At 47.1% G+C, this 25,609-nt stretch overlaps 1 protein-coding gene across 3 annotated transcripts in view; it reads left to right on the forward strand.

The window, feature by feature from the left end:
- The first annotated feature begins 264 nt into the window (after positions 1-264).
- The window catches only part of LOC122393699, a 30,666-nt gene continuing 5,321 nt past the window's right edge, over positions 265-25,609 (forward strand). Inside the window, exon 1 of one of the 3 annotated variants that reach the window (XM_043389943.1) lies at positions 265-639. The gene's annotated coding sequence lies outside the window, so the exon portion shown is untranslated. Of the gene's footprint in view, positions 640-9,738; positions 9,785-25,609 lie in introns of those variants that run through there. The other 2 variants (XM_043389942.1, XM_043389941.1) reach the window with 2 other exon arrangements.

The following is a 25,609-nucleotide window of genomic DNA, read 5'->3' on the forward strand; positions in this document are numbered from 1 at the left end:
CCCCCCCACTACGGGTCGCGGGTTAACCCGCGTATAGTGGGGCAAATGGAAAAATATCCGCATTCTGTTCGTCTCCTGTCGCTGGCCACGGGCCACTGCGGCGCCGTGCGCGCTCGCCGGCCGCGTTCCGTTTTATTCGCCGGGCTCTGGTTGGACGGAGCATCTCCGGGCGCCGGGCGCCGGGAGCCGGGGTGCTGCAGCGGCCGGCCGCCAGTCGAGTTCCGTGCGCTGCCCTGTCGGCCCGCGGATCGGGGCTGCCCTGACAGTGACGATCCGCGGATCGGGGCTGCCCTGTCGGCCCGCGGATCGGGGCTGCCCTGTCGGCCCGCGGATCGGGGCTGCCCTGTCGGCCCGCGGATCGGGGCTGCCCTGACGACCCGCGGATCGGGGCTGCCCTGTCGGCCCGCGGATCGGGGCTGTCCTGTCGGCCCGCGGATCGGGGCTGCCCTGACAGTGACGACCCGCGGATCGGGGCTGCCCTGTCGGCCCGCGGATCGGACGCGGCTGACCGACGACACCCGACGGGTCGACCGAGGGGAGTCGCCGTCCGCCGGCGACTAGCTGTGGGGAGTCGGCGCCCGCCGCCGACCAGCTGTGGGGAGTCGCCGTCCGCCGCCGACTAACCGCCTGACTGAACAGGTAAGCAGTCGGTCGTCAACACAGTGTAGGTAAAGCCCCGGTCCCACTAGGCGATGCGACCACTTACGACCGCCCACGATCGGTGGTCGGCAAAAGGTTGTCGCAATTCTTCAAGAGCTCGTACGATTGGATGTTGATATGAACGACTTGTCTTCAGACGTCGCGAGGTCATTTTGGTCGCCGAGAGGTTTTTGATGATGCACTAAAAACCTCCTGGCGACCGATTTGGTCGCAAAGAGTTCGCGAGAAACCGCAACAAGTATTTCATTGTTCGCTAGTAGGAGGGCGAGTATCGCACGACAGGTTTCGGTGGTCGCGGGCCTAGTCGGGAGCGGTCGGCGGTCGTATGCAAGTCGCCGATAATCGCACGACGTTCTTCCCAACATCAGCAACCAGTCGCGAGACCACCAAGGTTCGATCGCCGAGCAATCGCACGATGGTGGCCGATTGCACGGCACTAGTCGGAAATTAGTCGACGACAGTGGTACGGACATCTCAGATCTCATACCGACCCTTATCACACGGCCGCGAACATATGTAGTGCTCTCACTTTGAGATCAGCCGTAGACGATGAAGGGGATGCGTAAAAAATCGTCCATTTTCAGTAGATTTTCAAATAAAAACCGCAATAAGAAATAAGAAATGATGCACCGCCTACTATGTAGTGCCTCTCACGAGTCGGAGGTGGGATCCGACCCAAAAATACTGACCATTCCAGGCGGCCCAGCTCCAGAACACGAAGGACACGACACGGAACGTGACCGAGAAAAAGAAAATTGCTGAACAGTTGACTCTGGAAAAGAACGAGATCTTAACCATCGCCGGACATATTGGTTTTCTTCTACGCGCCGGCGAAGGGGGGGGGGCGGGTACGACCCCCCTCCCCGTTTCGCCTCTGATGGAGCTAGCGCGTCTCAGGAAAAACAAGCGGGTGCGCCGTTACGAGATACAGTTATTGACACCCGATTATAAGGTCTTGGTCAACCGGTGACATCTTACGTCAGGTCAAGTGCCAAAGTTATGGGTTCAGTTTTTGATGAATAACTTGGCTAAAAGAGGCCGCAAAGCCGCGATTTTGACATCATCGTGTTCGCCTTGTTGAGACTTGTCGAATGATATACTTTTTGTTGGGGTTGAACTCAGGTCACGGTCAGGCCAGGGCTTACAGGTCACGAAGTTTGTCGAATGAGGTCATGTCGCATATCTTTTAATTTGGCAGGTCTTTTAAGTCCATTGGTGGCTCTCCCGACTCGCTAGTTCAATTGAATCGGGAGTTATTGACGAAAAACTAATATGACCCTAGTGACGTCATTAACAATACAAAAGTGACGCATCAAACTTGCAAAGAGTGCATGAAATCACGATTCGATATGCTTGGGGTTGGGATAGCTTAAGATCTTTCCCAGCGTCAAAATAGCAGTTTTTATTTTCCCCCATTGACTTGAAATGGAGAGGTCACGTAGCCGACCTTTCGTCATGTGACCTTTAGGAAAAATCTGAGGTGTACAAGTTGTGAGACCTCTACTACGTCCTGTAAGTTTAATCTCCTTGTGAAAGCTCCTCTGGCACTGAGAGCGTTGCGAAGTTGCGACCTCTGAAGATCGTGCAGAGGTTCACTTCTGACGCCATAGGTCAATGACCTGACCTGACCCGAAAATGCGGCAGGTGTCAAAATATAACCTGCCGATTTTCAAAATTCGAATGGCATTCGATTCCCTCAACGTGATCTACATTTTGAAGAAAGGAAGTCAAAAAAAAGGTAGGAGGGGGATAGAAACTACACATTTCAGATGCTTTTTTAACTCCTCACCATGGCCATGTTTTTCAACCAATTTTGACGCGACTACTGCCGATCGATGCAGGATGAATCAGAATTTGACATGTATTACAAAAATAAGCATTTCGAAAATTAATAGCCGGATTCCTACAGGTTATGAAATTTGGAGGCACATGAAATACATAATCAATCGGATGTTTTGTTGGTGCTGTCACCAAAACGGGCTGGCAAATTAATAATCTCATTATGATACAAAAACGTGTGATAAAATGCCTAAATTAGATTGAATATTCATAGGCGGCATCAGGGCACCGAAGGTGGAAGGTAACATATATGTACCTTTTCTCCTTTTCCCTGAAACCGCCTACGATCCGTTTCTTGTTCACTTCTAAAGCTGTTATACCTACAAATAATGTTGATATACCTACATAATGAATAATTACAGTTATAATGCATCAGCATCGTGATCTTTAACTAAACGACTCGCTTCACGAATAGGACCTCCCGATTCCCCATGCCCTGGAACCGCCCCTGATAAAGATATCAACTTAAAATTTTCAGGAAAAGTGCCCAGCTTAGTTTTAAGAAAAGTCAGAAAATTTCGGCATCCTATAGCTCCAGTCGTTTTGAAGATATTTCCGAAAGCCTCAGGGATGGATGTTAACAGCCCCCCTTGCCACTAATATGGTCAGCGGAACATCCGCTGTTAGTGCGCCTGTGAGCCGCGCGCCTGTGTGCGCGCGACGGAGGAGTCATGCGTCTGCCGCGACACCTGCGCCTTACGGTCTGCGCGGTGCGGTGGAGTTTCCCAGACAGCCGCGAGATGGAGCAGCCTGCCCCTTCCTGAGCCGTTCCCGTCCGCGAGTTTCCTAAGTGTGGAACTGCCCATACCTAAGGTCTCTGATTGGCGTAAGCTTCGCCAAGATGACGTTACAGGCTGTGACGTCATGGCTCACAGTCGGCTGACCAATCGCTGCACGATTATAGGCTAGCGGCGCGCGGCACTAGCGCCCCTGGTGTTATTATGGGAAGTTGAGCGATACATTGAAATCTAATACGTAGCTTGTGTTGGGAACAATTATGTATTACTAAGGCGTCAATGTCTCACAAATTAATTCGTCCATGCTCCTCAAATTTTGCAAAGTGACCTTATATTGTGCGTCATAAGGTACTACGCTTCAAACAATCAGCACACAGCACCAGCCAGGCACTGTTACAAGTAGCGAGCAGCAAAGTGGCGGCAGGTGGCGCTACCATCTCCAGCATCGGTCCAGATGGCGTCACTCACTATCCGCACTATAGATCCGTGCGCACTACCTGCTAATAAAATAAATAATAAAACCGCTAATAATCTCGCTAATAAATCTGCTAATAATAAATCCGCACTACCTGCTAATCTGTGTCCTATTGGTGTCAAACATCATTCAACGCCGACAGGCAGTATCACCAGCCGTAATACTGAAGACATTTGCTCAATGCTGAAGCGAAACGCAGTGCACAAACCACACCGTCAAAACTCAAGCTCCTCGAAGGAGATAAGCTTCCAAGGTGGGCGAATGCACGAACGAACGACAACTGAAATAACACCGGTTATATATTCACGTAGAACAAGTTGCTTTCCCCTAACTAGGGAACTCGCTAAAATTAAGACTGGCTAAATATTTACGCAGGATAACTGGCTCCGCCTCTTCGCCAACTTAAGGACCCGCCAATCCATGCACCTAGCCGCCAGCGCCAACTGATGACGTCACTCGAACGGGCGACGGTATGAATAGTTCCACACTTAGGAAACTCGCTTCCCGTCCCCCCACGCTGGCTTCGCGCGGTAGCTTTATTGGCCGTGTCTCAGACGGCGCGAACAGCTGATCGATACTTTTGCCCATCTCTGTCGCGGGCGGTACTTGTTCGTTGCGTACGATATATGTGTTATCTTTTTGTGTTGTGTTTCGCGGGATGAGTTTATACGGGGACATTTTTCTGTTATTCCGCATGTTATTTGTTTTACGGATGAGTATGGCATGCTCATGTGTTAATGTTTATGTCCGCGTGTCTGCAGTACTTGCGGGTTCCCGTGACTGGCGGGCTCTAAGTCAGCCGCCATACTCAGTCTTTTTCACGGTCATAGAATACTAAGGTAACACGGAGCCGAAGCTTCAAGCCAGGGGACATGGGAGGCATGCCGTCAGCTGTCCATTTATAAATAATCGGTTTCTTTGACTTAATTTCTAATGTTTTTCTGATGTTTTGCATCAATGAGGTACATCAAAAATTAAGTTTTATTTTTTTTGAGGTCGAAAATATTTTGTTGTCCAAACTATCCCCGTTTAAAGAAAATAGACAAGGGGAGAGTTTACCCAGGACCCTATGGAGAGAGTCAACCCAGGGCCCTATGGGAGAGAGTTAACACGTGCTTCTATGGGGCGAATTCGATGCAACAATGGCGCAGTAGCGACATTACTCTTGTTCGATGTTTTTCGGACGACAAAGATTCTACGCCATTCGGCCAATCACATTCCATAATTGCAGCCGAGCCCCCGTTGATCTAGAACGGGATTGGCCGGACGACGTACAATCTTCGTCGTCTGAGAGACATCGAACGAGGGGTACATCGACTGAACATACATTGCGATTCATTCAGTATTTTATGACCGTGATTGCAATCCAAATTTGCATTTGAGCTCAGCAGTCGAGTGTGGTGCCAAAAATACCAGAAGCGATGTCCTATATACGGCCTTGACCAGAAGTGTTGCATGCCCTGGATGCAGAAAAACAAGATTGAGATGAGTGGATCAAGATGTATCTTTCGTGCAGATGTATCAAGATCCTTTCACTTAAGATCCATGCAGGTGAGGTTCCAGTGAAATTTGAATTCGATAGGTAGCTATTTTTGATTTTGCTTTGATACTTGTGGTAAGGAAACATGATTATGGTTGCATGAACCGCCCACTGCTCATTGCTGTCTTGTCTCACGTTCGATATCCGATCACCATTCTTAAATAGCTCACCCCATATCAGTCGGGGAAACTATGGTAAAATCTGCTATTTTTAGCAGTCTGCTATTTTTAGCAGAAATCTGCTAAAAATGGGTACGCATGTGACGTCATCGTACCCAAATATAGCAGATTTGGGTACGGCCCCATACAAAAGCAGATCTGCACCCTGATTGAAGCAAATGCGCATCAAAGGCCTGGCAGATTCATGATGAGAATAGTGCTGAGAATGTTCTCTGCTATTTTTGTTCAGATCCGACTATTTTCAAATTCATTATTTAAAAATAGTCGGATCTGAACAAAAATATCAGAGGACATTCTCAGCACTATTCTAATCATGAATCTGCCAGGCATTTGATGCGCATTTGCTTCAATTAGGGTGCAGATCTGCTTTTGTCGGGGGCCGTACCCAAATCTGCTATATTTGGGTACGATGACGTCACATGCGTACCCATTTTCAGCAGATTTCTGCTAAAAATAGCAGACTGCTAAAAATAGCAGATTTTACCATAGTTTCCCCGACTGATATGGAAATCAGGTTTCAGGAGGCCACTAGGCTTGTGGGGCCTGGTCTCAATGAGCTCCCAGTGCTAAGGACAGTCAGGCTCATATGCTGGGTAAGGTCAGGTTCAGGTAGGCCAGTATGCACTCTGCAAAGCATGGCAATTTCGACAAGATCTCGTCTGTGCTGGCTTGTCCGGCTGGTGAGGCTTTGGTGTGGCGTGGATTTAGCTTGGTGCAGTGCGGATTTTGTGTAGCGCGGTGCAGATTTGGTCTGGTGTGGTCAGGTGGTGGGGGATGTAGTGTAGTGCATTTTAAATGTGGCTGATAGGTGTGCGGTGGTCAGAACGGACTGTGCCAGTGCTGGACGCTGGTGCCTGGTGGTCCCACCAATCACGGGGGTCATCTCCTGTTGTGACCCAGGGCCCAGGGGGTCTAGTCAAAACCTTACCTATTTCTGCTAACCTAAACCTATTTCTTACAAATTAGGCATAAATGTGATTATGGTATAATGATAATTAAACCTGGCCCTTTTTCAGGCGCAAGCTTTGGATGAACTTCTGCTTCTGCGGTCGGCATTCTTACAGGAGAACCCAAGATTCATTGTACCTACCTGTATGCATTTCAAAACTGAATAATTGATAGCAACAAGTAAATATTTGAAGTTGCAGCCAAATGCTGTGCCTTCTCTGCTGTAAGAGCTACATGTCACCATTGAAGCAAGGTAAGTGTTAAAAGAAATTGTTCACCTTCTGTGAGTAACTTGATAAATAAAATTTAAAAAGGTGTGTTAAAAATGTGATGAATAAAATTTAAATGTATTCTAACTTGGAATTACACACTTCTTCTAAAGGGATTTCATTATTTTAATGATTAGAGTTATGAACACTTACAGCTGAACAACCTATCAGCTGCAAGGGATTCTGCTCCTGTAAGTGCTCTCATCGCTGATTGGCCACTGTGTGTGTTGAAGAGGTTTCTGCTTGCTGTAAATGAGCACTAGAACATTAATTTAAGCACCAATATTCACTGATAAAAGGTGAATATCTCAAACGGTTCAAATATAAGGCATACACAAATCTGCTCTATCAGACTGCTATCTCAGTTTAAAATCCCATGTTAAAGGTGAACTATTTCCTCGACAGGACCAGCTCGACTCCTGCAGTAGGAGTCCAGCCTCGTCCAGTCGTCGCCGCTCGCCAAGACCAGCCGGACTCCTGCAATAGGGGTCCAGGCTGACCCGTTCGTCCAGTAACCGCCGCTCGTCAGCACCAGCTGGGCTCCTGTAGTAGGGGTCCAGCCTCGTCCAGTCGCCGCCGCTCGCCAAGACCAGCTGGGCTCCTGTAGTATGGGGCTAGGATGGCCCGTTCATCAACCGGTCCTGAAGTCACATCGCCGTCAGCCAGCCGAACTCAGTACATAAGTCACCAACCCTGAATGTTGCCAGCCAAAGTCGGCAGTTTCCTTCGGACAGTCATCTCACCAGTGTTGTACAGTGTACGAGGTTAGTGACGCAGTTAAATGCGTCAATTAAATGCGAGGACGTGCGCTTGTATGCAGCGTTTTGTCATGTTGAGCTGCATGGGTGTCGATTTTCACCGAATTGAGGGTGCCCACTGCCCGGGCGCAGCAAATCCGCCGCTGCCTTAGCGGTGACCTTGAGTCTTGACCCGCACCGTCTGTTGGGGCTCCAAAGCCAAGCCAGCCGAGCCGGCGGGGAATCTAAAGAGCTTGAGCACCCCCAACCCGGCGGAAATTGACACCTATGTTGAGCTGTATGGATGCGTTTTAGCCTTCCGCCGTGGTGGTAAATAGCAGCCTACATGCAGAATTAGGCAGGCTTATTAGCGGACTCATTGGATTCATTGTGTCACGTTTGTCGGCACGTGTAAGATGTGCTTAACTGCCATTAGCTCTCGGTCTGGCGACTTCTGGGGACCACGTAATGGGGATGACAATTGGGATCCTGTGCCTTAAGCCGGCCATTTACGTCCATGGCTATATACCCCCGTACTAGGGCTAGTTATGACGTATATAGGGATCCACGAGATCTTTTTTGATGAATGTGTTGTGCAGTGTTGAGATCCGCGTGTAACGTCACTGTTTGGCCAGTCTGCCCTCAAACGCGTCATCTTTACTCGTATTTTATTTACTGAACGCTTTGCATGGTCCAGTGGTTTATATAGACATCTTCCTTGCACTAGCTAGTTTTATGTGGCCAGGTTGATTGCCTGTCAGCGCGGTCACGCTGTCGTCTTTCGATTGGTGCGCTTAAATGCGGCGAGATGAATATAGGATTTCCTTTGATGCTATTTAGTACCTGCGCCCAGCTCAACTGGGGAAGGGGGGGGGGGGCACTGCCGACTTTTGGTCCCATTCTTTCCATGTAACGCCCATAGAGCCCATTGTTAAAATGCCAAAATCAAAGGAGGGCACGGTCACACGGTGCCCCGGTGCCCTCCCCGTTCCGCCGCCTATGCGCGAAAGTACCAACTACCAACAGTTTCCAGTTGTTTGTGTCCCAAAGTTTTTTATGAGTTGGACGATTGGGCTTTTCCCATCGCTCGTTATGCAATTATTTTGTTAAACGCTCTAAAATTGTTTCTCTACAAGTCATTAGAACTTAGAAGCAAATAGATATTGATGGATACGATCTCAAGGGGGCCGATAAGAAGGAAGAGCGCGCGGCGCAATGATTGTGGAGCACAGCACACGATTAATGTGAGGCGCATTTAAGCGAGAAATAACTTCATTGAACAGAAATGAGCAGAGTACCAGCATTGAAACTGCACCAGTACCAGCATTGAAACTAAATATAAGATATCTCAGAAGGTTGCGCTTTTGGGGCCGAGTTGTGGTGCTTTACGCCGTACATCATGCTTAATGAATGTGACCGTCGTGTTTGTGGGATCCCCGTCGGTACTAGTCAGCCCCACGAATCGTGGTAGATCATAAAGATAATCTTCGCCTCCGGTTATGATTTTGATATTCTACGAAACGGGTGCTGGGTGGTACACGAAAGCAGCTTTTTCAGGTGAGTTGAAAGGGGAAGAGGTTCTTTGAATTACCATTTCGGACCATGGTTCTAAAAAGCGCTAGTTTAAAACTATTGTTATAATTCCTATCGTAAACCATCGGACGCTCGACGCTGCATTGGCATTGGTACGATGTGCCGGTAATCGCTTCGCTCGCCGAGAATGATAGCGTGGCAGGTTTACTGATATGTAGGATTATCAAATAAATGTAATAGAAACGATATTAAATCCACTACCTCTTTAGAAGCTCTTGAAATAAACCTGGCTATCTGGTTGTCGAAGCCAGGCAAATTATATGCTTGGAATGGCTAAATGTCCATTGTCCATGACATCATTAAATTGAATTATTTTCCTTCTTAGCACTTAAAATACATTTCAGCGACACAAAACTCCCAAAAGTCTGATATCTTGCCCGTGGTATCGTGGTACGATCGGCGAGTACCTAAACCTTCCTACGCAATGTCCATGGCTATGCGAAGTCTAAGGTTGGCCTACATAAGCCTTGGGTTGGCCTGTTTATCCTGTTTCATATCGTATCTATGATAATAAAGTGTTCACGATCGCATAGCCAAACTGAGAACAAAATATTTATTTGCAAAACTCCAGCAATACCCCTCGCTTGATACTATAAAAAATATTGCACACGATCATGCGAAGCCGTGAATCCTACCGCCTTTATCTAGCGCCGGCGTTCCCGCGTTAATAATTTCTCCTGAATCGGAGGACCAATAATCAGCTGACGCACCGTTGTTTTGATGTCGGCGGACCGTGCCAGCCTGGTCTTTTTCATGGTGTACTCCGTCGAGAATGGAGGCATGGCGTCTGAGTGGACGAAATCGTTGGTAAGAACTGAACATTATGATTTATTGCTTTATTGCTTTTAGATTATCGCGCTCTTGAATTTGTTCTATTTTTCCGTATCGTTTATTCAATGTTTTTGCCTTTACAGAAACCGCTAGATGCATCGTTGTTTACCGTGCCTACCTGCGCTAGTGCCAGTTTGCGTTGCCACGCTGCTTCATATGCTGCACCTACGCATCAGTATTCGCTAGTCATGTTGATCAAGACAGCCCATATTCAGCCCAGATTCGGGACACCTCCGACCAAGCTGAAACTCGCACACAATGTAGGCCATGACGTGCCCAATCCACAGTCCAAGTCATTCGGCGGCACTCCCAGCCGTTTGACCTACAAAGGTCAGCAAAGGTCACGTGGCCCAAATTTGCACAGCAGATTGTGGCCCACCCAGTAGAGCTAGAGCGCTAAAAATGGCACCAATCGACTCTCCAGCATCTAATCTTACTTTCCCAACACTCATTTGACCTCTCAAGGTCATGCGATGACCTAAGGTCATTTGTGGGCTATGTCGAAAATACACTTGCACAGCAGTTTTCGAGTATAGAGATTGACCGAATTCCAAATCAAAGCACATCATCGGGTAGCCCATAGGCCGTAGTAACTTTCCTTAAAAACCGCTTTTCGATGTGTGACCCCGTTTAACCTCGGCAGGTCAAATTGTGCAAATAAACGACACTACATACGTCGAAGCCCGGATTCAGCCCAGATTCGGGACACCTCCGATCAAGCTGAAACTCGCACGCAATATAGGTGCTGACATGCCCAATCCACAGTCCTAGTCATTCGGTGGCACTCCCAGCCGTTTGACCTACAGAGGTCAGCAAAGGTCACGTGGCCCAAATTTGCACAGCAGATTGTGGCCCACCCAGTAGAGCTAGAGCGCTAAAAATGGCACCAATCGACTCTCCAGCATATAATCTTACTTTCCCAACACTCGTTTGACCTCTCAAGGTCATGCGATGACCTAAGGTCATTTGTGGGCTATGTCGAAAATACACTTGCACAGCAATTTTTGAGTAGAGAGATTGACCGAATTCCAAATCAAAGCACATCATCGGGTAGCCCATAGGCCGTAGTAACTTTCCTTAAAAACCGCTTTTCGATATGTGACCCCGTTTGACCTCGGCAGGTCAAAATGTGCAAATAAACGACACTACATAGGGGAAGCGGGGGTAACACCGCCACTGTGGGAAACACCGCCACCCCATCTGGCGGCGAAAGTATGAAATGTGAAGTGTAAAAATCCGTTATTTCCTATTAACCGCACGAAGGTAAGCGTCTTCTGATTTGTGTTCCGGTGTTTCAGTGTAATCGAAGCTCAATGTGGGCATTTAAAGAAAAATGCACATTCTCTTATAAAAATTCGATGACTTGGGAACACTTTTGAATGTCTTTAAGTAGAGACTCATTTTGATTTACTTGATTACATCGAAAAATAACTGATCGGCTTTGTCCAGTAAGATAAGTTTGCTTGAACCGTGTAGTACATTCTTACCGCTGGCGATTTTTGCTTGTGATCACTTATTGGGGAACACCGCCACCCCGTGGCGGTGTTACCCCAATTGAGGTTGCGGTGTTTCCTGTTTGTAGCGTGATAAGTGATGAAACTCCAAAGACACGCTTTATTTATGTTCGTAGATGTTCCTAAGTCGGGAATAAGCAGCTTATTTGATTTTTTACTTTATATTTTTCATGCATCCCGACCAAGCACTTGACAGCTGTATAAAGCTGGCAAACAGCTGATGAACCTATACCTATTTAGGTGTCAATTACCGATTATATTTGCGAAAATTACCACTTACCGACAGGAAACTCATCGCACACGATCTCTGAACAATTAAAAGCTTTCGTAGGAATGGGTTGGGTTAACATCAACACCGGTGGCGGGGTTACCCACACAATTTGTAGGCAGCAAATATGCAAGGTATTTTTAAAAGTCGTGATACATGAAAACCTTTTAGGAGTATGCAAAATAAGTACCTAAAACACGTGAGAAAATGTTTAAATATTGTAACCAAAACAATAACTACCAAGAGACTTCACACATATTCTCTCATTTTGGCGAAAAGCTTAGGGGGGCGGTGTTACCCCCGCTTCCCCTACGTCGAAGCCCGGATTCAGCCAAGATTCGGGACACCTCCGATCAAGCTGAAACTCGCACACAATATAGGTGCTGACATGCCCAATCCACAGTCCCAGTCATTCGGTGGCACTCCCAGCCGTTTGACCTAAAGAGGTCAGCAAAGGTCACGTGGCCCAAATTTGCACAGCAGATTGTGGCCCACCCAGTAGAGCTAGAGCGCTAAAAATGACACCAATCGACTCGCCAGCATCTAATCTTACTTTCACAACACTCATTTGACCTCTCAACGTCATGCGATGACCTAAGGTCATTTGAGGGCTATGTCGAAAATACATTTGCACAGCAGTTTTCGAGTAGAGGGATGGACCGAATTCCAAATCAAAGCACATCATCCAGCCTCCATCAGCTACGGCCCATAGGACGTAGTAACTTTCCTTCAAAACCGCTTTTCGATATGTGACCCCGTTTGACCTCGGCAGGTCAAAATGTGCAAATAAACGACACTCCATACGTTGCAGCCCGGATTCAGCCCAGATTCGGGACACCTCCGATCAAGCTGAAACTCGCACACAATGTAGGTGCTGACATGCCCAATCCACAGTCCTAGTCATTCGGTGGCACTCCCAGCCGTTTGACCTACAGAGGTTAGCAACGGTCACGTGGCCCAAATTTGCAAAGCAGATTGTGGCCCACCCAGTAGAGCTAGAGCGCTAAAAATGGCACCAATCGACTCGCCAGCATCTACTCTTACTTTCTCAACACTCATTTGACCTCCCAAAGTCATGCGATGACCTAAGGTCATTTGTGGGTTATGTCGAAAATACACTTGCACAGCAGTTTTCGAGTGGATGGATTGACCGATCTCCAAATCAAAGCGCATCATCGGGTAGCCCATAGGCCGTAGTAACTTTCCTTAAAAACCACTTTTCGATATGTGACCCCGTTTGACCTCGGCAGGTCAAAATGTGCAAATAAACGACACTCAATACGTCGCAGCCCGTCGCAATCCGGGCTGCGACGTATTGAGTGTCGTTTATTTGCACACATATCGAAAAGCGGTTTTTAAAGAAAGTTACTACGGCCTATGGGCTACCCGATGATGTGCTTTGATTTGGAATTCGGTCAATTCATCTACTCGAAAACTGCTGTGCAAGTGTATTTTCGACATAGCCCACAAATGACCTTAGGTCATCGCATGACCTTGAGAGGTCAAATGAGTGTTGGGAAAGTAAGATTAGATGCTGGCGAGTCGATTGGTGCCATTTTTAGCGCTCTAGCTCTACTGGGTGGGCCACAATCTGCTGTGCACATTTGGGCCACGTGACCTTTGCTGACCTCTGTAGGTCAAACGGCTGGGAGTGCCACCGAATGACTTGGACTGTGGATTGAGCATGTCATGGCCTACATTGTGTGCGAGTTTCAGCTTGATCGGAGGTGTCCCGAATCTGGGCTGAATCCGGGCTGCGACGTATTGAGTGTCGTTTATTTGCACCTTTTGACCTGCCGAGGTCAAACGGGGTCACATATCGAAAAGCGGTTTTCAAGGAAAGTTACTACGGCCTTTGGGCTACCCGATGATGTGCTTTGGTTTGGAATTCGGTCAATCCATCTACTCGAAAACTGCTGTGCAAGTGTATTTTCGACATAGCCCACAAATGACCTTAGGTCATCGCATGACCTTGAGAGATCAAATGAGTGTTGGGAAAGTAAGGTTAGATGCTGGCGAGTCGATTGGTGCCATTTTTAGCGCTCTGGCTCTACTGGGTGGGCCACAATCTGCTGTGCAAATTTGGGCCACGTGACCTTTGCTGACCTCTGTAGGTCAAACGGCTGGGAGTGCCACCGAATGGCTTGGACTGTGGATTGGGCATGTGATTGCCTACATTGTGTGCGAGTTTCAGCTTGATCGGAGGTGTCCCGAATCTGGGCTGAATCCGGGCTGCGACGTATTTGAGTGTCGTTTATTTGCACATTTTGACCTGCCGAGGTCAAACGGGGTCACATATCGAAAAGCGGTTTTCAAGGAAAGTTACTACGGCCTATGGGCTACCCGATGATATGCTTTGATTTGGAATTCGGTCAATCCATCTACTCGAAAACTGCTGTGCAAGTGTATTTTCGACATAGCCCACAAATGACCTTAGGTCATCACATGACCTTGAGAGGTCAAATGAGTGTTGGGAAAGTAAGATTAGATGCTGGCGAGTCGATTGGTGCCATTTTTAGCGCTCTAGCTCTACTGGGTGGGCCACAATCTGCTGTGCAAAGTTCGGCCACGTGACCTTTGCTGACCTCTGTAGGTCAAACGGCTGGGAGTGCCACCGAATGACTTGGACTGTGGATTGGAAATGTCATGGCCTACATTGTGTGCGAATTTCAGCTTGATCGGAGGTGTCCCGAATCTGGGCTGAATCCTGGCTGCGACGTATTGAGTGTCGTTTATTTGCACATTTTGACCTGCCGAGGTCAAACGGGGTCACATATCGAAAAGCGGTTTTCAAGGAAAGTTACTACGGTCTATGGGCTACCCGATGATGTGCTTTGATTTGGAATTCGGTCAATCCATCTACTCGAAAACTGCTGTGCAAGTGTATTTTCGACATAGCCCACAAATGACCTTAGGTCATCGCATGACCTTGAGAGGTCAAATGAGTGTTAGGAAAGTAAGATTAGATGCTGGCGAGTCGATTGGTGCCATTTTTAGCGCTCTAGCTCTACTGGGTGGGCCACAATCTGCTGTGCAAATTTGGGCCACGTGACCTTTGCTGACCTCTGTAGGTCAAACGGCTGGGAGTGCCACCGAATGACTTGGACTGTGGATTAAGCATGTCATGGCCTACATTGTGTGCGAGTTTCAGCTTGATCGGAGGTGTCCCGAATCTGGGCTGAATCCGGGCTGCGACGTATTGAGTGTCGTTTATTTGCACATTTTGACCTGCCGAGGTCAAACGGGGTCACATATCGAAAAGCAATTTTTAAGGAAAGTTACTACGTCCTATGGGCTACCCGATGATGTGCTTTGATTTGGAATTCGGTCAATCCATCTACTCGAAAACTGCTGTGCAAGTGTATTTTCGACATAGCCCACAAATGACCTTAGGTCATCGCATGACCTTGAGAGGTCAAATGAGTGTTAGGAAAGTAAGATTAGATGCTGGCGAGTCGATTGGTGCCATTTTTAGCGCTCTAGCTCTACTGGGTGGGCCACAATCTGCTGTGCAAATTTGGGCCACGTGACCTTTGCTGACCTCTGTAGGTCAAACGGCTGGGAGTGCCACCGAATGACTTGGACTGTGGATTAAGCATGTCTTGGCCTACATTGTGTGCGAGTTTCAGCTTGATCGGAGGTGTCCCGAATCTGGGCTGAATCCGGGCTGCGAAGTATTGAGTGTCGTTTATTTGCACATTTTGACCTGCCGAGGTCAAACGGGGTCACATATCGAAAAGCAGTTTTTAAGGAAAGTTACTACGTCCTATGGGCTACCCGATGATGTGCTTTGATTTGGAATTCGGTCAATCCATCTACTCGAAAACTGCTGTGCAAGTGTATTTTCGACATAGCCCACAAATGACCTTAGGTCATCGCATGACCTTGGAGGTCAAATGAGTGTTGGGAAAGTAAGATTAGATGCTGTCGAGTCGATTGGTGCCATTTTAAGCGCTCTAGCTCTACTGGGTGGGCGCACAATCTGCTGTGCAAATTTGGGCCACGTGACCTTTGCTGACCTCTGTAGGTCAAACGGCTGGGAGTGCCACCCAATGACCTGGACTGTGGATTGGGCATGTCATGGCCTACATTTTGTGCGAGTTTCAGCTTGATCAGAGGTGTCCCGAATCTGGGCTGAATCCGGGCTGCGACTTATTGAGTGTCGTTTATTTGCACATTTTGACCTGCCGAGGTCAAACGGGGTCACATATCGAAAAGCGGTTTTTAAGGAAAGTTACTACGGCCTATGGGCTACCCGATGATGTGCTTTTATTTGGAATTCGGTCAATCCATCTACTCGAAAACTGCTGTGCAAATGTATTTTCGACATAGCCCACAAATGACCTTAGGTCATCCCATGACCTTGAGAGGTCAAATGAGTGTTGGGAAAGTAAGATTAGATGCTGGCGAGTCGATTGGTGCCATTTTTAGCGCTCTAGCTCTACTGGGTGGGCCACAATCTGCTGTGCAAATTTGGGCCACGTGACCTTTGCTGACCTCTGTAGGTCAAACGGCTGGGAGTGCCACCGAATGGCTTGGACTGTGGATTGGGCATGTGATGGCCTACATTGTGTGCGAGTTTCAGCTTGATCGGAGGTGTCCCGAATCTGGGCTGGAATTCGGTCAATCAATCTACTCGAAAACTGCTGTGCAAGTGTGTTTTCGACATAGCCCACAAATGACCTTAGGTCATCGCATGACCTTGAGAGGTCAAATGAGTGTTGGGAAAGTAAGATTAGATGCTGGCGAGTCGATTGGTGCCATTTTAGCGCTCTAGCTCTACTGGGTGGGCCACAATCTGCTGTGCAAATTTGGGCCACGTGACCTTTGCTGACCTCTGTAGGTCAAACGGCTGGGAGTGCCTCCGAATGACTTGGACTGTGGATTGGGCATGTCATGGCCTACATTGTGTGCGAGTTTCAGCTTGATCGGAGGTGTCCCGAATCTGGGCTGAATCCGGGCTGCGACGTATTGAGTGTCGTTTATTTGCACATTTTGACCTGCCGAGGTCAAACGGGGTCACATATCGAAAAGCAATTTTCAAGGAAAGTTACTACGGTCTATGGGCTACCCGATGATGTGCTTTGATTTGGAATTCGGTCAATACATCTACTCGAAAACTGCTGTGCAAGTGTATTTTCGACATAGCCCACAAATGACCTTAGGTCATCGCATGACCTTGAGAGGTCAAATGAGTGTTGGGAAAGTACGATTAGATGCTGGCGAGTCGATTGGTGCCATTTTTAGCGCTCTAGCTCTACTGGGTGGGCCACAATATGCTGTGCAAATTTGGGCCACGTGACCTTTGCTGACCTCTGTAGGTCAAACGGCTGGGAGTGCCACCAAATGACTTGGACTGTGGATTAAGCATGTCATGGCCTACATTGTTTGCGAGTTTCAGCTTGATCGGAGGTGTCCCGAATCTGGGCTGAATCCGGGCTGCGACGTATTGAGTGTCGTTTGTTTGCACATTTTGACCTGCCGAGGTCAAACGGGGTCACATATCGAAAAGCGGTTTTTAAGGAAAGTTACTGCGGCCTATGGGCTACCTGATGATGTGCTTTGATTTGGAATTCGGTCAATCCATCTACTCGAAAACTGCTGTGCAAGTGTATTTTCGACATAGCCCACAAATGACCTTAGGTCATCGCATGACCTTGAGAGGTCAAATGAGTGTTGGGAAAGTAAGATTAGATGCTGGCGAGTCGATTGGTGCCATTTTTAGCGCTCTACCTCTACTGGGTGGGCCACAATCTGCTGTGCAAATTTGGGCCACGTGACCTTTGCTGACCTCTGTAGGTCAAACGGCTGGGAGTGCCACCGAATGACTTGGACTGTGGATTGGGCATGTCATGGCCTACATTTTTTGCGAGTTTCAGCTTGATCAGAGGTGTCCCGAATCTGGGCTGAATCCGGGCTGCGACGTATTGAGTGTCGTTTATTTGCACATTTTGACCTGCCGAGGTCAAACGGGGTCACATATCGAAAAGCGGTTTTTAAGGAAAGTTACTACGGCCTATGGGCTACCCGATGATGTGCTTTGATTTGGAATTCGGTCAATCCATCTACTCGAAAACTGCTGTGCAAGTGTATTTTCGACATAGCCCACAAATGACCTTAGGTCATCGCATGACCTTGAGAGGTCAAATGAGTGTTGGGAAAGTAAGATAAGATGCTGGCGAGTCGATTGGTGCCATTTTTAGCGCTCTATCTCTACTGGGTGGGCCACAATCTGCTGTGCAAATTTGGGCCACGTGACCTTTGCTGACCTCTGTAGGTCAAACGGCTGGGAGTGCCACCGAATGGCTTAGACTGTGGATTGGGCATGTCATGGCCTACATTGTGTGCGAGTTTCAGCTTGATGGGAGGTGTCCCGAATCTGGGCTGAATCCGGGCTGAATCTGGGCTGAATATGGGCTGTCTTGACGGACATTTCGCTAGTCGACCGCATCGTGACGAATACAAGCAACGCTCTGGCTACGGTGTTCTGCGCGTAACAACGCTCGTCAATCTACGGCTCAGGCGACAATATCCGCTCTTTACCAATCGTGCGGCAATCGGCGATAGGTCTTGAACAGATCTTCAGTCGTCAGCGGCCAGTCGTTACCTATCGCATGACGTACTCATGGCTGTCACCGAGTTTCGCACGTCATTCGTGCGACTCATGCCCCAATTTTTTCTTGGTTCGGCAAACTTCGTACGATGGTCTGCCACCGCTTGTGCGATTAGTCGTACGATGATTGACGACCCTTTATATATGTGACCGTAATTGCGATGGATCTGCAGCATTCGGTGATGGTCGGCGGTGGTCGGCAATGATTTGGGTCGTAGGCGGTCGTAAGTGGTCGCAACGCCTAGTGGGACCGGGGCCTAAGCGATAGCGCCAGTTTGCCATTTTTGACTATGCAGTATGCATGCGTTTTGAAGCGTTATGCTACTAAGCATGGGATAAGCTATTGGACATCCTTTCGCATATGGGGCATTCCACGTCAAATGGAACAAAAATCGGCTGTTTTGCACCTTACCATCAGCGATTTCATTATAAATTTGTGAGCGAGTTCCTGTGTCGCCCCGGACATTACATTGATGTTTTTTGCACATTCTGACCACAGGTCTTCTAAATATAGGGCATCAAATTTTTGCAAAATGTTGCATCTTTATATTTTTGAACGACCATAACTTTGGTTGTACTTGTTTGATTTGAATGAAATAAACCTTACTGTTTAGGTAATTTCTTAAGCATTTGTTTAGAACTGATCGACTTAAATATATGACCTTAAAATTTGCTTAACCCTGTTCTTAAGCACAAAAATTGAAATAGCAAAAAACACGCCACCTTTGATTTGGCTCATTTTCATATATTTTATTGCCTACCATATTCTTAACAACCTGTGAAAAAAATTAGAGTGGGCCATTCATAAGTTTTGAAGAAAATGGCACATATGCAAACGTATGTTAGCACGCGCAGTGGAGGGGGATGAGTGAATTTCGCCCCACCCCTCCTGTTTTTCGCCAATATCTCATAATATTGATGCAAAATTACTTATGGCTACCTGTCCAGAATTGAATTGCACATCTCATCGTGCAAGCAATAAGAAAATCGGTTCACAACTGTTCTAGTAATAGCGGTGTAAAGTGAACATCCTGTCGCCGCGGCGACGCGGCGACTCGGCAGCCGGCGCCGGCCGCTACGCGCCGCCTGAATTGTAGACTGTGCCGGGACGGAACGGAACGGTTCCGTCTTTACATCGCGCTCCTTACCGCTGATTACGTTCGATTCGCGTCAAATTTTGTGAGAAGACTAAGAAATGTACAGGCAATCTTATGGTGAAAGAATTCTGAAAATAGGTTGGTAAACAATTGAAATATGAACGTGTAAACACAAAATTGTGACTGCTGCGTTTCCCGCGTCGGCCGATCCCGCCTCAGCCGGCGACATGTTACTCTTAGCAGGACTTTAACTGCCATATTTATTATCGGATTAACTAGAAATTCCCCATACATACTCAAAATGTATGTTCTTTCGTATAGTGAAGGTCAAAAGACGTGAAGATATCGTTGCGTGATAATGTTTTCGTTGAATTTATTTCATGATGCATTTCCACACGGCTCAAAATTCACCGCAAAATACCGTTTGCCTGAGACACTTTTACAATGGAACGTGAATGCTTGACTACGATGACTATGCATTTCCATTCTCGCAGAGTTTGGGATATCACTAATCAGCAATCATTCATTTCAGAAAGTGTACACAAGCAAGCATGTCTTGACTCTGTCTTTCAAGGTCACGCGCGGTTGCGTGATGTTGATGCATGAAAACGGCGTTTGCCGCGAAAGTTATGAATGGCCCACTTCAATTTTTTCACAGATGGTTAGGAACATTGTGACGGACATAATATGTAAAAATTACTCAAATCGAAGGTGGCGTGTTTTTTGCTATTTAAATTTTTCTGTTTTAATTCAAGGTCAAATGCATTTCAAGGTCACTTCAATTTAATTTCATAATTAAAAATCAAAGCCTTATCAATTGCCTACAAGACCCTGTTAATATCATTTTGATACCAGAAAAGGAACCAGAGTTATAAGCATTTAAAAAAATGATGTGTGGCATTTTTGGCTATATTCGATGACCTATATCTCGGCGATACGTTATCAAATTTCGAAAATATTACACGTAACTCAGTTTTGAACCATGCCCAGTCTGCCTACAAATTTTCAGAAAAATCGAAGGGGATGACGGATTTCGGTGTTTGATTTGACGTGGAATGCCCCATATGAATTTCTTTTAAGAATTCAGACTCTAGTCATCTTAGGTCAGGTCACCAGGCCACAAAACCTGGCAGATAGGCTAACACACGCCCAGGGCCCGATTTCACCAAGTGAATATATTCCATTACGGCGGCGTACATATTCACTTTTGGCATATTAGGACATATTCAGTTTCACCAAACTTCGTAATGGGATACACGGAGAAAAATAATTACTCCCCCCGGGAATCACGATCCCCTATTTGGGAATCAACTGACACCCATGGTGTAATCCGATTCTGAAAAACAGTGTCCATACACCGTTTTTTAGTGTAAATTGATCTCGGTCAGAATCACATACCCAAGGGTCATTTGACTCCCAAAATTTTGACTCCCATTTTAGGTGTCGTGTCAAAAGATCCTGCACGGTGTCAGTGTAAAATGACACATCTAAGCGTTTTTGACGCTATCATGAGGAGTTTTTATATCCTATAGGTGTCATTTCACACAGTTGAGCGTTTTCGCAATCCGTGACTCCCTTATTAGGTGTACTTTGATCCTCAGTGGTGTCATAATATTCCGTTCAAATGACTTATTGAGTGTAATTTGACCCTCGGTAGTGTCATAATATTCCGGTGTCATTTGAGCCCCATTGGGTTCAAATGACACCGGAATATTATGGCACCACTGAGGGTCAAATTACACCTAATAAGCGAGTCACGGATTACGAAAACGCTCAACTGAGTGAAATGACACCCATAGGGTTCAAAAACTCCACAAAATAGTATCAAAAAACACTAAATTATTACAGAAAATGTTTTGACGTCACTGGTGGTATACCGCCATCTCTTGACTCTGCAGTGTTGGTTCGGAGTCGGAGTCGATATTGGAAGCCGGAGCTGGATTCGGAGTCTGACTCACCGAAAATCTCTCGACTCTGCAGTGCACTGCAGAGTCAAGAGATTTTCGGTGAATCAGACTCCGAATCCAGCTCCGGCTTCCAATATCGACTCCGACTCCGACTACGGCCAGAACTGTCGTTTCCAACCGACTCCGACTACGGCCAGAACTGTCGACTCCAACGGACTCCGACTCTGACTCCGTAACCCTGGTGTAGGTTCAGTGATTTGAATCAATGCCCCGAGTGACGTCATGCTGCGCGTTTTTGGTACGCTTCAAAAAACACCCCTTTTAGGTGTCATTATTTTTTTCAGTGTACTTATTCAAGACCAAGACAAAGTATGACAGCATAAGTCCGTCGTTTTTTGGCATACTATTACATTTGAGGTACCTCTGGTACGCCGATCTGCTTTTTCAACAGCTGTTTGCCGAGTTTGCTGGCATTGAAAGTATGCTACTTTTTGTGGCATACTTTGAGAAACAGCTTGGCATATATCAATTTTTTTGCATGATAATGTTACAAATTTAATGACTTCGTCGATACAACGTATGATAAAAACATGCCACTGGCTACGCAAAAAGTTTTAGAGGTCATAATGGTTATTTCTTGCTGGATATCATGTGTCAGGGCTCATATTGAAATTGAACCCCAGAACAGCTATTTTTATAAGGCTTATCTCATCGTGGGATCACTGCGATTAAAATCACCCCATCATGCAGAAACACAACAGGGAATTCCTTTTTTCATTCGCATTCCCAATTACATTGAGTTTTCCACTTAAAAAAGAACGACAGTTCACAATGTATTTTGATAACACAAAAGTCCAAAAGCGTTTCAAATCTTTCTCACCGTGATTATTACACCGTGCTCTTTATACAGCGTTTTACCGAAGAGGAAGTAAATAGCTGGTGAGGGCGAGAGGAAGAACTGAAGTCCAGTCCAGCCAGCAACGCCTTGATTGACATGCCCAGAATGTTGCATCACAAGTCACAACGCTTCATTACATTCGTTTTCATCGCCCACTTTTACTATTTCTTTGCAGTACCCATATGCTGTCCAATGTCCATATTTCTCTTGTGTTGTGGCCAAATGATTCAATTTATCACCGGCTTCCCGCTTTCGTTCAGATTCAGTCTGCCGAATGATTCCGAAATATTCTCCATATTTGAAGTCGTCGGTAGCCCCTTCGATTATTTAAAAACTTGATTCAAGTAATATTTCAGATAACTTGTCGGCTAGTCGGCCGTGCTCCTTGCTATCATCAGTGATCGGTAGTTAGATAGGTGCCCCAAGTAATGCCATTTCTTGTTCGGCTTTATTTAGAACCACTCCAGAATTGCGTAGAAGATGGGAACAAATATTAACCCTCGCCGGACCTATTGGTTTTCTACATACGCCCCGGCCGAGGGGGGGGGGGGCGGGTACGACCCCACCCTCGCCGTTTCGCCCCTGGTGGAGCTAGCGCGTCGCGGAAAAAACGAGCGTGTGCACCGTTACGAGACGCAGAGATTGGTACCCGATTTTAAGGTCCTAGGTCAACCGGTGACCTCTGAGGTCAGGTCAAGTGCCCAAAGGTACGGTTCAGTTTTTGGTGAATAACTTCGCGGAAAATGGCCGCAGAGCCGCGATTTTAGCAGCATCGTGTTCGCCTCGCTCAGGCGCGTCGAATGATATACTTTTTGTGCGGGTCAGGTCAACTTGGGGTGTTGACCTCAGGTCAAGGTCAGGTCAGCACCCTAAGGTCACGAAGTTGGTCGAAAGGGGTCATGTCGCATATCATTCGATTCGGCAGGTCTTCCTGAGTCCATTGGTGGCTTTCCCGGCTCGCTAGCTCAATTTGATCAAGAGTTATTGACGAAAAACTAATATGACCTTGATGACGTCATAAATGACGTCACGCAAGGTCAACATTGCAAAAGTGACGCATCGAACCTTGCAAGGAGTGCATCAAATCACGATTCTGTGTGCTTGAGATAGTTGGAGATCGTTCCCGGCGCCAGAATAGCAGTTTGGATTTTTCCCCATTGACTTATAATGGTGAGGTCACGAAAATGACCTGACCTCATATGACCTTTAGGAAAAATCCGAGATATAAAAGTTGTGAGACTCATAATGGATACTAGATCCTGCAAGTTTCATTTCCCTGTGACATCTCCTCTGGCAGTGAGGGCGTTGCGAAGTTGCGACATCTGAAGACCGTGCAGAGGTTCACTTATGACGTCATAGGTCAGTGACCTGACCTGACCCAAAAATGCGGTTGGTGTCAAAAGATGCGGCTTGGATCAAAGGTCAGGTATGCTAAGTTTCAGCTCTCTATCGCCGGCGTGTTCGGAGCTATCGCGAAAAAACCCTATGGGGGGGGGCGGCACCCGCCCCCCCCTCGGCCGGCGAGGGTTAAAGCAATATTTAATGAGAAGTAACTTGGAAGAAAAAATCAATATCAATTCAAAATCCAATAAAACCCGCACACGCCAGTAACTTGAACTGTGCTGCGCGGCTTGCTGCCGACAAGGGCGGATCTAGGGGAACGTTTTGGGGGGGGTCACCAGTCGGCCGACATGCCAGGTCTGATGAATGAATTCTGACGACCGGGGGGGGGGGGGGGGTAGGGAGCGAGTATGTCGAGATCCAATGACATTTGATCTTCGTCGTTTCTGAGTTGAAGTTTTATCGTAAGTCACTCGGCTCAGTAGTTTTAGTTAGTGAAACCCACCTATAGAGGAGCGTCGCCACGGATTTTTTTACTGGGGGGGGGGCGGATCGACCGACTTAAAAACCCAGAAGTAGTAGATATAGTTACCTCACTTATGCATTAGTCTAATGCCCAATGCATTAGTAGCATACAGTCACGATCTCTCTTATTGACCTGTGTATGAATCGGCGGCGCGAAGCGCCGCAAAAATTTGAAAAAAGTTGTCAAAACACAGCTCTAAAACACAAATATTACAACCCTTTTAGCATGCTAGTACAAGCCGGAGTTCCTTCACAGTGCACATATGAATTCCGATTCAATTTGACACGGTTGGTGTTATTACAGTCACGATCTCTCTTATTGATTGGTGTATAAATCGGCGGCGCGAAGCGCCGAGAACATTTGCAAAAGAATGTGTCAAAACACAGCTCCGCTCCAAAACACAAATTTTACCACCCTTTTAGCATGGCAGTACAAGCCGGAGTTTCTTCACAGTACACATATGAATTCTGATTCAATTTGACACGGTTGGTTTATGTAATTACAGTCACGATTTCATATTGACCTGTACGTATGTACATGAATCGGCGGCGCGAAGCGCCGCGAAAAATTTGCAAAAACATTTGTCAAAACACAGAGGGGGTCTCCTCTCTACAGAGGACCACCGATCTCTACTGCGGGCCTCCTCTTTTCACAGGGCCTCTTAACTACAGAAGGCTTCCTCTCTACAGAGGGCTTCCTCTCTACTGAGGGTCTCTCCCTTTCAGAGGGCCTCCTTTACAGAGGACCTCCTCTCTTCAAAGAGCCAGAGGACCTCATCTCTGCAAAGGGCTTCCTCTCTTCAGAGGGCCTCTTCTCTACAGAGAGCCTCCTTTCTTCAGAGGGCCTTCTCTCTACAGCGGGTCTCCTCTCTTCAGAGGGCCTTCTGCATTCAGGCGGTCTCCTTTCCACAGAGGGTCTCCTCTACAGAGGGCCTCCTACCTACTGAGGAGTCAGAGGGGCCGACACAGACACTAGCGGTTATTCACTGGAGGCCCCAGGAAGTAAGAAGGGCCCTAGCTGTCAGGCTGGTCAGAGTGCCCTGAATGTCCTGACGTGATTTTTGGGATTCCCGTAAATTTCTTTCGCCTCCGACGTGATTTTGACCTGCCAGGGCCCAGGGGCACTAAAAATAAAACAAACAAAATAAAAAAATGGAAATAGGACATCACCAAAATTAAGTGGCCGAAATCCGTTGAGTTTTTAATTTTGCGTATAGGTAGGGGCACCACGAATTAAATTCATGACCATCCCCTTGGAGTTTTCCTGGATCATCCCCTGGTGCTCGCACGGTTGAGACAAAAATGAGTAAGATTCTGGCCTTCAATACGCCTTTTCACGCAACACGATCCAGAAAAACAAAGGTATTAGCTCAGAAGTGTTTGACATGTGATTTTGAGCATGCAAGACGGCGTCTATAGCGCATTTAGGTCTTCGGCTTTTGGGGGGGGTCAAATGACCCTCTCAGACCTTTTGGGGGGGGTCATGACCCCGTGGACCCCCCCCAGGATCCGCCACTGGCTGCCGATTGTTTACATTTTTGGCTTTGGAATGTCATGCTCCAAGCAAAAATCAAGAGCATTATTAGCAATATTTGTTTAGGTACTTCCTCTTGTATGATCAGCAAATTTTATTCTTAT

This window comes from Amphibalanus amphitrite, unplaced genomic scaffold, assembly GCF_019059575.1.
Source record: "Amphibalanus amphitrite isolate SeventyFive unplaced genomic scaffold, NRLGWU_Aamphi_draft 000548F_arrow, whole genome shotgun sequence".
NCBI lineage: Eukaryota > Metazoa > Arthropoda > Thecostraca > Balanomorpha > Balanidae > Amphibalanus > Amphibalanus amphitrite.